Source organism: Wasmannia auropunctata, unplaced genomic scaffold (assembly GCF_000956235.1).
Source record: "Wasmannia auropunctata unplaced genomic scaffold, wasmannia.A_1.0 LD336050.1, whole genome shotgun sequence".
NCBI classification, from domain to species: Eukaryota; Metazoa; Arthropoda; class Insecta; order Hymenoptera; family Formicidae; genus Wasmannia; species Wasmannia auropunctata.
Window position 1 is genome coordinate 798,861 of NW_012026840.1, and position 13,801 is coordinate 812,661.

The following is a 13,801-nucleotide window of genomic DNA, read 5'->3' on the forward strand; positions in this document are numbered from 1 at the left end:
TATCCTCAAAAAAAAAAAAAAAAAATTGCTAATTCTTGCAGGAACTGCTGCATTTCATTATGTTAAACATATGAGAGTAAGAGTAATCTTGACGTCAAGTCAAAGCGATTTTTTTTCAGATATCACGCCCGAGGGATTATACTTATTTTTGATTCAACGAATTTCAATCTGCGCGAGAGGTGGCCGCGCGCGCGTAGCCTGAATTCAGCGAATAATTTCGCCGGGTGATTGCAGTTTCTGAAACGAGTAGCCTTTGTGCGACGAGGGAATGACAAATGCACTTCCTTGAGCCGAGATTAAAATACGATATTGCCGCTATTAGGCCCCGGGTTTGAGCCTTTGCTCGCAATAGAACGGTAACAGACGTATAATTTCCTGGAAGCTTTGAATTGAACGGCTCTCTCGCTCCGCCGGGGCGAGTGAGACGAGTGTAACCGGCTTTCAAAGCTTTGAGGGTGAGGAAGCTCATTAACGAGAGCTTTCTGTTCCTTCGTTTCGACCTCCGTTACACCGACGTACACCTTCCATCCACTACCCGATATCCTTTACGGAGAGTCCTGAGACCCGAGCCACCCTCCCACCCCCCTGCACCATCCGCGCTTCTACCAACGGCAAACCGAATTCCTTACTTATGTAAATGCGGATTCGTTGATGGTTGTAAATTTGGCAAATCCACGTCGCGCGGGACACCATCGATATATCTCGTGATAAAAACTACTACGGCACTACATGTGTTTATATATATTATGCCGAAAAGTGATTCGCAGATTCGGTGTTGCAGATAGTGTGAATGGATAATTTTTCCACGATGTCGCGAACATTTATTTCATTCCGAATCCTGTTACGTAAAATCTTCACGCGAGATGAAAATCGGACGAAAGACGTGCACGTAATAAAATGTTTCTCTCGACACACGCAAAAGTATATTCTATTATCCTACCTCGATCAATCGACGATTATTATATTATATTACAGGATATTAATTCTAATAAAAGCTATTTATTAAACCGCCAATATTAGAGGACGGGCTGCTACGATTGCGGCTGCTTTTAATGATACTTTCTCAAATGATTTGTAATACTAGTATACGGGCGCGTCAGAGGTAATTATTCCTCCTCGTTACGATCAAATGAATTCAATTAATCGTCAGCGAGCCGCTCTGGTGTTTGTATATTACTGCTGCGGGGCTCGTTCTCATCGAATTCCCATGAATAACCAGCTTGTATAGCCTATACGATAATCAACACCGCTAATTTCGCGCTGCAGTTATCCAACTTCGGCGGAATTTTGAAACATTTTACATAAATCCAACAACAGGAAAATCATTATCCCGATCCCTTTTACCTAAGTAATAAATTTAAAAAAAAATAGCAAGTATACTTTGCACTTGACTTTGTCTCGGTTATCATGTATCATCAGTAATGTAAGCATAGCAAGTATAGTGTAGACAATAAAATTTATCTTTTGCTATAAATCGAAGACTTTTTTCATTATTTCGCCGTGAAAATAATTTGAGAAGTGCGTTAATTCAATGACACCAGCGGCAAATAATATAAAAGCCGTCGCTCTCCGCTTTCAACTCCGCAGCGCCCACGGAGCGACGGCATCGTCTCACGACTCTCTTCTCCTTCCCCCGCGAAGTGAAGGTGGAAGAAACTAAGTATTCCATCTTGACTTAAATACAGCCCGCGAGATGTGGCTAATGCAACCGCGAAATAAAGGGCGTGGTTTTAATGCGCAGCCGGGGATTGGCTGTTGAACTTGGCTACCCGGTCGATACTGGCCGACTATATCTGCCCGACCTGTATACTTGATACTTATCCGGCACAGGAGTATATACACCTCGACTTCCATCTCGCTCTCGTACACCGTCGGCGTGGAGGAGGGATGTTTGTACGCTCGCGGGATCGAATGCGCCAAGATTCTTCAAGGAGAATCATCGAGGTTCGGAAGAAAAACCGTGCGCGCGTAAATCTCTCCCCGTGGCATTAAAATGTGCCGTTACAATAAATTTCACGGATAATTAATAAAACAGATTTGTCAGGCAACAAGATGCAAAAAGTCATTTCCGTATAGTCAGTCGCAATAATTCGGAAACTACGATTCCTGCTCGTTGCTGCAGATATTTCACAATTACTTACATGTTTTCAATCATTCTACAGCTCAGTTCGTGTCAAATCATCGCGTCAAATATTCATAAATTTCAACGGTGTCTTATGCTGACACACTAATTGCGTTTTTGGTTATTCATATAGATATCTTTGGTCAAAGCGTTAAACTTCTGCCGTCAGTATATTAATTACTCATTATATCAAGCAAATAAAGTCATTTTAGCGAAATACATACTTGCCGCGTTCGTGTTCCTCGGAAGGCTCAGTGAACTCCGCGACAATCCATCTTGGCTCCCTTATTCTCGTCCTTAACGCGACATTAGCACACGATTAAAATCTTCCTAATGACACCTCGACGTCCATCCATCGTAGACTTATCGCGCCGATTTACCTGCAATTTGCACCAGAGAAAGCACAGATTACTTTCTAATTTGCGGCGGAAAGCGCGCATATACGTTCAAATTTCCTCCGATTTATGCGCACGCTTAAACAACTTTTTATCAGCTATTATTGAAACTATACCGTAGGACAACGGCGGTGTCCTGGATAGCAACGATTACAGCCGTAAAATAATTTTAAGCGAAGTACAGTGCAGTATGCCAAGAAGCCTGATATGTTATTAAACCAAGCTCGTATGATGCCATGAATTGCAAGCCAGTCTCCGTGCATGATTAACGAGAGTATTTTACAGTAGCGCATGAATTATTTACACAACTAACTCCATTAATCCAAACGATTCTGCGCGCCAGTAAATTAAGGCAACCTCTCGCAACCAATGGATTTCGAAACTCGCAAATCGGCCGAGTCAACTGTAACTCGTCAGCGAACCATTTGCGAGTGGCCACATCGACAAATTGTTCGACCCCGCGAAGGGGTCGGCTACCGGAAAACTTATATCGTCGCGACAAAGGCTACTAGGTTAGAGTATAATAACGCGATACCCACAATAAACGCGACCGGTGTCCTCTCATTGAGGGCAACAATGCCCCATGGTAGATGAGTTAATCGGTAAGTTCCTCCCCCAACGCGCGCACTACCCGAGTAGTCGGCCGGCGCGGCGGCGCGGCGCTGCCGCGACCCATTGTACGCCGTCATTCGTCGACGACGATGACGGCGGCGTGCCGGGGAGTTTACACGACGAGACCTGAAACAGGATATAGGAAAGGCGCGGTATCGGGGAACAAAAGGATGACTGACATCTCCGGTGATCCTGATCGGGAGGTCGCAGTGGCTCTCTGAATGGACCGCCCGTGTATATCCCGATCTATTCCCGATCTGTCGAAATGTCTGCGACAGACGAGCCGACGACGGAGTGACTTGAAAGCGAGCTCGCGAGATTATTGAATCGTGCATCTGTCGGGTCGTGTTAGGTAACATTGATAAAAAAATTTTATATTGAAACTTTAGTGCAATTAAAATCGCATCATAAATTTAAAAATATAGATATTTTATATATATATATATATATATCTTATTTAAAATCAATGATGATGCTACACTGAAAAAAGTCTGATAATAATAATCAAGCCTTATAGATAACAGTTATGGAGCTTTGATGAAATAGTTTCAAACAAATATTCGGTTAATATAAATGCCTTGTAAATATTAATAATATTGAAATAATTATTACCAAACGGCTGGTTACTCTTGTTATTTAATAACATTTACTAAATGTTGCATCAATATGCTATAAAAATTACATTGGATATAAGCTATTTATTTAATAACATTTACTAAATGTTGCACCAATATGCTATAAAAATTACATTGAGTAGCTATTATCAAATTTCTTTTCTCAGTGTACCAATTAATTACGATTTGTTAATATGCTGCGAAAGAATAAAATACTGTTTTTAATCCTTGCTTCTTTAATCCTCTTATCGGCATCACAATTCTCCTATCATGCTAACACTGATTATCGATACGTCTAAGCGGCTGTTCGTAAAAAGAACAGCATACGTAATACGTATACGGGGTGTAGCAACTACAATCTGGGAGAGAAATCGCTACGAGAGAAGTACCTACAATATCAGAAAGCTCCGGTAATCCTCATCAACGACGGACAGGGATTCTCATCGGGGACAAAGTGTCGGCCGTATCGTATAATAAAAAAAAAACCGCCTCGCGTCGAAGGAACGAGCGGATGAGAACTACTGATCGACGAAGAGTAATTCATCAGAGAGGATGCTGAGGCTGACGGCCGGCTACGTCCGCCTCTTCTCTCTTCTTCGAAGGCTCTCTCTATCCGCTTTCCGTCCCTCGTTCCGTCTCTGTCCGGCGCGTTGCGTGCGCTCTTCTTGAATTCCGATTCTACGACGGGCAACGGAGTCAAACCGCAGCCTCCGCTTGTTAATTCGTCGCTTCTTCGGCTTTTGTCCTGGCGCGCTAAAAGCATCCGCCGCGACTACGCATCCGTTAAACGTGCAACGCGATGAAAGGGACTTACGTCATGCATCATTACTAATCGCGTATCAATTACCGTACGATGAATCAATCGCATCGTCGCCGGAGTGCGCCCAATTGGTTAAATATGTTCCGAGGATATTGTTAGATCGATTCTCGGTCGGCCTTGTCTGTCATTGCTATTTATAACCGTTGGTTAAATCCGATTGAAAATATCTTAAACTATATTTGAACTTCAGCAACAATGTTGCGATTTATAATTCTTATAATTAACGTTTTTAACAATTAATAACGTTTCTAAATATAGATGCGGAATATATATGGGACATAAAATAAACCATAAAATAAAATAAAGTGTATTATACTTTTTCCGTCACGCTATATTAAAGTGAAAAGATTTATCCTTGAAGTTAAGGCAAAATATTTCTACCTTTCAATTACACGTTACTCAATAATCGTATATGCACTCTATATGTAACATCCTTTACGCGGCCGTATAGCGGCGCAAGACAGGTAGGCATAACGTAGAAGTATTATTAGCGTGGCCGAGGTGTCCATATATAAATTTAATAATACCGACAATAAGCGCACGTACACTCATCAATGCGTCTTCGCGTGGAGCCTCAATAGAGCGTAGAAGGTGGATAGAACTGTGAGGGGTGGGGGGGAGAGGGGGATACGAAGCTATATTAAGGAATGATTGATAAACAGGCTGACCCACATTCGCATATGAACGCGTGAGGAGCGTTATAGGCGAGTCCTTGACGCATGCACTTCGTGCGGATAATTACGCGCCGCGGAAGGCACGTGCCTTCTGATCCGTGGATTTGAAGCTACACGAGGAAGGGGGAAGGGCCCCTCTCTCTATCTCCCTTTCTCCGTTTCTCTCAGGAAGCCCCTCGTGTTTTTTCGGAGTGTTAAATTGCCCGATCGCGTGAACGAGAGCGCGTCTACATACGTACGTGATGAGATTAAAATAGGCTCTTACGCGGTCATTTCCTTAGACACCGTGCGTCTCGTATCCGTCTGCGATCAAAAGTTGTGTCTCTCTCCTCCCCGTGTGATCGTATACGTTCACACTTGCCGCGTATCAACTCTATCGTCTGATCAACGGGATCCTATACCATTTTTTAGAGAACGTAACTATATATATAATATATTATATGGCTTTCGCTCGGTATCATCTTTGCGCGCGATTTCTCTTGAAAATCGCAAACTTTCCGCAAATATATATATGTACGCATCCGACGAAGATTTCGCCGTCTTTCTCTATTCACGGGTCATTAGGCCCGCGCGCGTTATCCTCCCGGCGCGGCGCGGCGCGGCGCGGCGAGCCTTCGGTTTCCCGCATAAAATCAAACGTAGCGCTCGCGCGACGGCCGGCCGGCCGACGACCGTAGGAATTCATCTCCGAATTAAGTAGCTAATCAATTACGCTCGTCCCGAACGATCGGACACGGTCGACCGCGGGCAGCGGTACGAAACGGCGGAATGGAGATCGTTGCGGCGGCTGTGCGCCGCCGTCGCCGCCGCCGTCGCCGCCGCGCAAATTGCTTCATCTCGCACGAAGAAGTCGTAGCATTTGGCTCTGGCACCGGGCCCCTCGTCGATATTAAAGTCGGGCCGCGGCCCCGCGATCAGGTGCCCGGCGTCCTGACGATTTCATCAACAGGCACGTCCGCGCCGGGATCATCATACTTTGTAACCGCGCGGCAAAAAGCAACTGCCCGCGTCCAGGACACGCCAGGAAATATATGCCCGTAATACGGCGTGGATTCAGCGCGACCGCGCGCGCAACGGGTGACGTATGATGATAGTGTGGCCCAGGAGAATCAAGATGGCCGTAATAATATCATTATCCCAGTGGTCTCCATCGGCCGTTCGGGGCCCCGAGTGAGACATTTACCGTAACGACCGGCCATCCGTTATCGAGCCCCGGCGTGCCTAAGCTTATATACGTATAGCGGACCGGGGATACCGACAAAACGCACGACTCGAGGTAGATATCCCTGGCGCACGGACACCAGTCTGCGGATGCATTCTACGATGCGCTCCGGTGAGATATTTGGTCTCTGATTACCCCATCGTATAACGTTTATCTTCGCGATTTTTTAATTAACACGCGATCTGTGTCCGTTATTATTACAATTTTATAATTCATTGTTACATTCGTTGCATCGTAAACTTATCCGCGAATTCGCTGGCAATATCAGAAAAGAGACAAATATTTTCTGTTAATCGTTAATGATACTTCGCAATGGCAGCTTATGATTGCGCCCGGCCAGATACCGGGCAATCGCTTTAACTTAGCAACAAGCCGAGCATCCAACATCAAGTCCGCTTAACCACGCTCCATACGTTTTCACGTGCACTCCGCCGTCAGTTTTTCTGAAGACCCATAAAGCCTCTATCACCATCATCATTATCGCCATTACTGCGCATCCACTGGCTCGCTCGCATTCGAGAGCCACGCTCCGGCGAGTTCCTTTACCCTAAAGAGAAACGTGGTTACCGCGGCCGATAGCCAGCCCCGGCAGGAGCATCAACGAGCGGCATTTGTTTTACGAATTTCACGGTGCGTGCTGCATTCGTCTCGACGACAACGATCATCCCGTCGTCTCCGCGTCTCGGGCTTCGTCGAACGTGAACTTGGCATGGCCGCGGCCGGTGCACAGCTTCATTAAGAGTTTCCAAGTTGGTGGTGCTGATGATGTATATCGGCGATATCTCAGGGAAGGTCGGGGGTAAGGGGGAAGGGGGAAAAAAGAACACATGGAGAGCGAAAGAGAGAAAGACAGAGAGAGAGAGAGAGAGAGAGAGAGAGAGAGAGAGAAAGCAAAAAGATCGGTAATGACGTCAGCGCGTTAGGGCAGCTGCCTCGGTTATTAATTAAGAGTACGGACGGACGAGGCGGCGAAGGCGATCGCGGGACCTGAATTCGCCCAGGGGACCGCGGGAAATTAATCGCGCGCGATGGATTTCGAAGTTGAGAAGACCGGGCCCGCGTCGGGACATGGATACCTTTAGGCTAGGAGCGAGCGCGCGCGTGCTAAGAGGACCGAACTTAATTATCGCGCTCGGTCCTCCGCGCAAGGTGCAGAACACTGAGGGCTGAGGAGACGGAATGGGGTGAAAGGTGCTGCTTGACTGCTAATTATAAAAGCATCTAACGACGAGATTCATCAAAAAATCATCACCGCGCCGGTGTCGAGCTCTATAGCGATTTCGAGTCGCGCGAAACGCCTGGATATGGACGATAATATGATTATCGTGTTTCAAAAATACGTATATACTTTCCGGATGCTCGCTTGAGTCGCGAACCTCCAAACCCCGAGATAATTGAAAAACTATTTCCTTCTTACGTAACGTGATAATTGAAGCGTAATTAATTTATTGCTAATAATAAAACAATTTATCGGAAAAGTGGTACGATTTGTGCAGCAAACCGTGCGTGATCCACATCGCGCTATATTATTAATTTCATTTCTACATCTGTCTTCCACACAAGTAATGAAAATGAACGATTTGAATCGTGAGATCCGCGACGAGCGCTCTCATATCGTTCATCCCGGAACTTAATTAAGTGAATATAGTCTCCGGCGTAGAGATAGCACGAGCTCTACAATGCGGGGCTCGAAGACGGGAATAAACTACGGCATAAATAAAGAGTCACGAGATAGAAGTCCAGGCTAATTCGCATACTAAATTAACGGAGCCGAAGGACACCGCGCGGGCCGACCGCGGGCGACCTTTAGCAAATCGAGATCTTGCCGGAGTTGCGCACCCAGCCGCGATGGCAGGAGAAGTTGAGAGTACAGAGCTCTCTTCTCTCGGCGGGGTTAGCTCCGCGCGCGGCGCTTCCCCAAGAATTATAATAACGAATGCTTAAATCAGCTTAGCCGCGCTAACTTCGCTTTTGCGACTACCTCCCATGTAAATATGGAAGTAGCTCTCTACAAAGTGGAAGAGTGGGAGCCGCCGGCCGATTGGGTAGACCGGGATAGGCGGGTAGGGAGTTCTCGCCGTCGCTCTCGCGGACGAGGAAGTAGGAGGAAGAGGAGGAGGAAGAGCAAGCAGGAGGAGGAGAAGGAGGAGGAGGAGAAGAAGGAGGATGAGAAGGACGAGACGGCGGTGGCGGCGGTGGCGGAGGAGCCAGAGGGATTCATGAATCCCAGATGCGGTGGATTAGACCGTCTTTGCCGTATTTCTGTTTTCGAGGAAGATGGCAACGGGCTACAGATTACCGTGAAAGTAGCGCCGGCGGCGCGGCTGGATTAGGAATTAAATAGCCATTAAGTACCCTCCGCCACGCCAGACCCTGGCCTGCACGGAGAATCGCGCTCAAGTGAGTGTGCGTGCCCGCGACTTTTCCGCAAGAAGAACCCGCGCCGCGGAGGACGCGGAGGATGCGAGCGTAACGAACCGGAGGTACGCCCGGTGCCATGTGCCTGAAGGACGTTCGGATTATAGCATTTAGATTGTTTGCCATTTAAATCTTACAAATGCATGCCGGGAAACGCGATTAAATATGAATTGCGAACATCTGGTCTACGAGTATATTACGTGGAATACACGGGGAGAAATAATTTATATTATATTTGGTACTCTATAAGCTCTCATTCGTCAAGTTAGCTTTTGAGAATTCAGTATACGGTCTGAAATCGGAACGCAGCGTGACTCGACAAAGGTGACACGTCGTGCTGCAGCTTCGATTTCAAATTGTACTAAATTTCAAAGATGACTCGAGCCGATATGGCCTTCGAATAGGAAGATGTTTTCTTGAAAATAATAAGGATTACAACAAGGTTTGTAACAACGTGTGAATTCTGATATAGCAGCAGTTATTTTTTGCTGCTGGCGAGAAATACACGCCGCGGACGAGAGCGATGGAAGCGTTTATCTGATGTGTGTCATGATGAATTTTTAAAACAATGAAAGCAGGATCCCGAGCTATCTCCGTGTCGCGCGGCTATTCGATTCCGTTTGAGCACCTCTGATCTGACTGGTTTAGCTATAGAGAGCTCTAAACCGAATCCAATCCTGATTGACGTGAGGGAAGAAAGAGGGGAATCTATCGCGAGGATTATCTCTGGCGCCACTAACACCAGCCGCGAGTGATGTACACTAGATCGTCTCATATTGTATTCCAACGAGGACGCCGCGCGCTGTGAACGGCGACGGTGTAGCCTGCGCGCCCCGAAAAAAACCTCGGTCATCATTATCATTATCCCGTCGAGTAAAACAAAAGGTCGGCCTGTCAAAATGCATCCTAGATATCTGCTGCATCTCCATCGACACACGAATCCAACGTTGATCCGCATTAAAACGGCTGGGTCAGGTCGCTGTTACGCCTACGCCTTATGCCAGAACGAAAGCGCGCATAATCCGCGAAGAGGAGAGGAGCCGGTGAAGAACGAGAGCCTCCACTCGCGCGACCGTGGTAGGTCGAGGAAAGGCCAGGCATCCTCGTCGTTATCTCGTGAGAATATGCCGAGGACTTCGAGGCACTTCGTCCAATTGCACCGGGCGTAATCCGGTCGAATCGGCAATCGTCGTCGTCGGGAACAATGAGCCGGTGAGAGGACGCGCGCGCTTACGTGGGAAAATGCGCGTCTATCCTACGACGTCTATCCCAACGCCGGGATTAACACCGGCTCCATCTCGAGAACAAGGACAGATCGCGTCGCGAGAGACGCAGATGGCAGGAGGAAATGCATATGAGAGACCGAGGTTACGTTGGAGAGGATTGTTTGTAGGCAAACACGGCACCACGGTTCCTGTCCTCCTCCCTCTCGCTCTTCCGCGCAGACAGCGGTAATATCCGAGATGTGTTGGTGAAGACGTTCCACCGTCCTGTCTACGGGAATGACAACGAACACAACGACGACAACGATGATGATAATGATGATGATGATAATGCTGATGATAATGATGATGATGATGATGATGATGATGATGGTAGTGATGATGATGGCGATGGAGGTAGTGGGCCGTGAAATAAAAAAAAAAAGAAATGGATGGAAAGAGAGGCACCACGCCGGGGATGAAATTACCAAGTCGCAAGTCACTCCAGTAACACGTTAACCCGAGGCACGGCCGGACCCACGATATTATAAGTAAGACGTCTCGGGAGAAGTCGGGGCACCAGATATCCGATCGCTGGAATGTAACGCGGGGTGGCGCCTTTTCAGCCCCACGCCCGTTGCCAGCTCGCGTGTTAACCGCGTTGGGTCATCCCCAGCGCTGGCTGTGTTAGTGCTCCGCAGTATCGAGTGCAGGACGTGGCTGATCGATGCAAAACGTATTAACCCCCTCGACTCTTTCGCTCGTTCCGCAGTCAGGTTTATCAGGCCGGATTATGATTCGAGCTAAATTTACACGGATCGTCGTACCTGATTCCAGCTATCTTTGTAGCATGCTATTAGACGTATATACATATATATATATATATATAGAGATTTTGATATGCATATAGATAACAATCTGTAATTAATAGATTGTCTAATCATCGCGCTCGAAACATTTTCATGATTCAAACTTTATGCTATGCATCTCGCACAGCGTCTAACAATTACAAACATATAAAATTGCGGTTGATGATGGAACCGCGATTGCTTGCGTTATCTCCATATTGTGTTATCTGCATTTCTAGCGATGAATCAGTGACTAATTCGCATTTAAATGCATTGTACTTAGATAATTTAGAATATTCGCAGCCTTCTTTCAAAACACTTAATTATCCGAATTCGCTGATTAGAGACGATGACTAGTGATGCTGTTCGCACGAACTTCCGGAATACCTGCATTCATCAGCGTGACAAGCAAGCGCGCGCGAATCGTTCTTTCACAGTGTGGAAAGACAAACAGAGGACAGAGGCCAGAAGCGAAGAAACGCAGCCATGGACAGAAGGAGAGAAGGAGAGAGGAAGAAAGGGACAGAGAGAGAGAGAGAGAGAAAGAGGGAAGGCAGCAGCACAGGACCGAGAGATGCACGGTTAGTTAGGGCTCGTGTTTGCCGAGCGAGTTACCCTAACCCAACTCAGGCGGTTGGCGGAATTAAACGTTCGACGGAGGCTCGTTAACGTCATGAATATGTACCCTCCTACTCCCGGTACTCGCTACTCTAACGCGGTCCACTCTCGCCCCCTCGGTCCCAACCCCCGCCCGTGTCCCCCTTCGGCACGACCGCGCTTCGTTCGGGTGGCGGTTGGCGCACCGCTGTTTGCTGGTTAATATTCATCGGTTACCAGCCATACACCCAGCCAGATCCTGGATGATTTTCGATGGGTTCTGATTACAATCGACTCGATCATGAGTCGCGTCCGTAGTCTGCGTATAAAAGTATAAAAGACAGATACATTGCGAACGAGCGAGCACAGTTCGGCGGATTTTCGAAATTAAGTATATCTATTATGAATGAACAGAATGGTGATTATCTTTGAACGAAAATTCATGACGAAATTTGAAAGGAACATAATTTTTACGCGAGCACAATTCGGCGAATTTTCGAAAATAAGTATATTTATTATGAATGAACAGAATGGAGATTCTCTTTGAACGAAAATTCATGATGAAATTTGAAAGGGACATCATTTTTATACTGTATTTCTCTTAATTTTTCAATAAAGATTTTTAGGCTTTTATCACATTCTTCAAGTTTAATCATTACCACTAAAAAAAGACATATATTAAAAAATATATATCTAAAATTGTATAAAGAGAATATATATATATTTTTTTTTTTAAACCGAATGAGAAACACTGAATCGTCTCGATGCTATCCCCATCGAACCGCGATATACATTTATGTGCGAGGACGGCACGATTGTTTTCGACAAAAGAAACACCGGGTTTTCTTCGGGAATGAAAAGTAAATGGGGTTAACCAAGCCCTACGGTTCAGCGACCTATTATTTCGAGGGTGGATACGCACGATAAAGAAACGAATCTTTCGAGCATCAGCACGAAGAGGGAATCCTTTGGAATAAAGATGTCAGACATGTCGTAACGGAACGTATGTATATTAGAATATACGATACTGGATATATATTTGGGACGAAAAAAAATCCGAAGAAAGTAGAGACTTCTTTAAAGTTATCTTTTCGCAAATCATCCTTATTTTGCAAAATAATCTACAAAATAATCCGCATACCGCGGACGTACCGCGATATATAATATCGTTCCCTCGCTGCAAGAGGTTCATTTATTTGTAATTTGGTAACGTAACGCGCATTTAAGACTTGCCGTCTTCAATTAGCCGAGCAGAAGAGAGATGGGCGCAGTCCTCGAGCCACGGTAGTCCAAGGGCTCCACGTGACAAGTTATGGTCCTTTCAAGCAGGAAGGCAACCCTTGAAAGCCGTGACGAGTCAACAATGAACACCATAACCGATCCATCCGCCACGTCGTTTAAACTTACGAGCGACCGGTCGCCGGTGCAGGCGTGCACGGACATTCCAAACAGGCGACAGATTTAAAAATCGTCGCTCCCAAAATCACAACAGTGTGTGACGTATATACTAACTAGTCGTCACGAGGTATCTCTTCCATCGACAAAATATAATAAGACGCGAGCCGTCCGCGTATATTGCGTCCCTGTCACGCTTCTAGCAAAAGAAAAACGAAGAGGCGCGCGGAGTTACTTCATCCCGCGCGACTGGAAATAGATTGCGAAAGGCGGCGAAGTGAAATCTCGCCGTTAACCGTGACATTAGTTCTGCGTCGCAATTAATTTATCATCGAGTCAACACGCGAAGAGCGCGGAGTGTATATACATGTACGCGCGTGCATGCGTATATATAGCGCGTATGCGTATGTGCGCGCGTGTTAGTGGGTATACGTGTGTGTATACCCGTCGTGGAAACAGGCGCGCGCGTTAGTCCTCCGCCGGGTGCTCCGAGTTATGCGCTGGTCATTTATATAAATAAGAAGCAGAAGCGATACCTGTGTGTGACTACCATCCGCAGGGTGACTCCACACTTTGCATTATTCCTGAGACGGCCGCGTTCGTACCCGGGAATCAGACGTAGAGCCGGGGGGATTACGAATACACAAGGTGAAGCGCGCGAACGCGAGCGGCATTCAGAACACGTTCACGAGCGGTATCGTTAGCGTATTTTTCTTCGTGCAACGAGCAGCGGCGTATATACGCTTTTAATGAACGGCTACTGTCCCGCACGTCGACGATATAATTGATGAAAGGAGTTTCCACCACCCGAAAACGTCTTCATCCCGCGTCCTCTAATGCGAGCGCGTTCCCCGATACGCCCGTTAGACACGAACTGACTAA

General features: G+C 46.6%; 1 long non-coding RNA gene across 1 annotated transcript in view; it reads right to left on the bottom strand.

Moving 5' to 3' along the window:
• LOC105451526 overlaps nt 1-13,801 on the bottom strand; it is a 99,949-nt gene that overhangs the window by 60,785 nt on the left and 25,363 nt on the right. The window contains exon 2 of the long non-coding RNA XR_974595.1: nt 2,347-2,502. This is a non-coding gene — a long non-coding RNA (uncharacterized LOC105451526). The remainder of the gene's footprint in view (nt 1-2,346; nt 2,503-13,801) is intronic.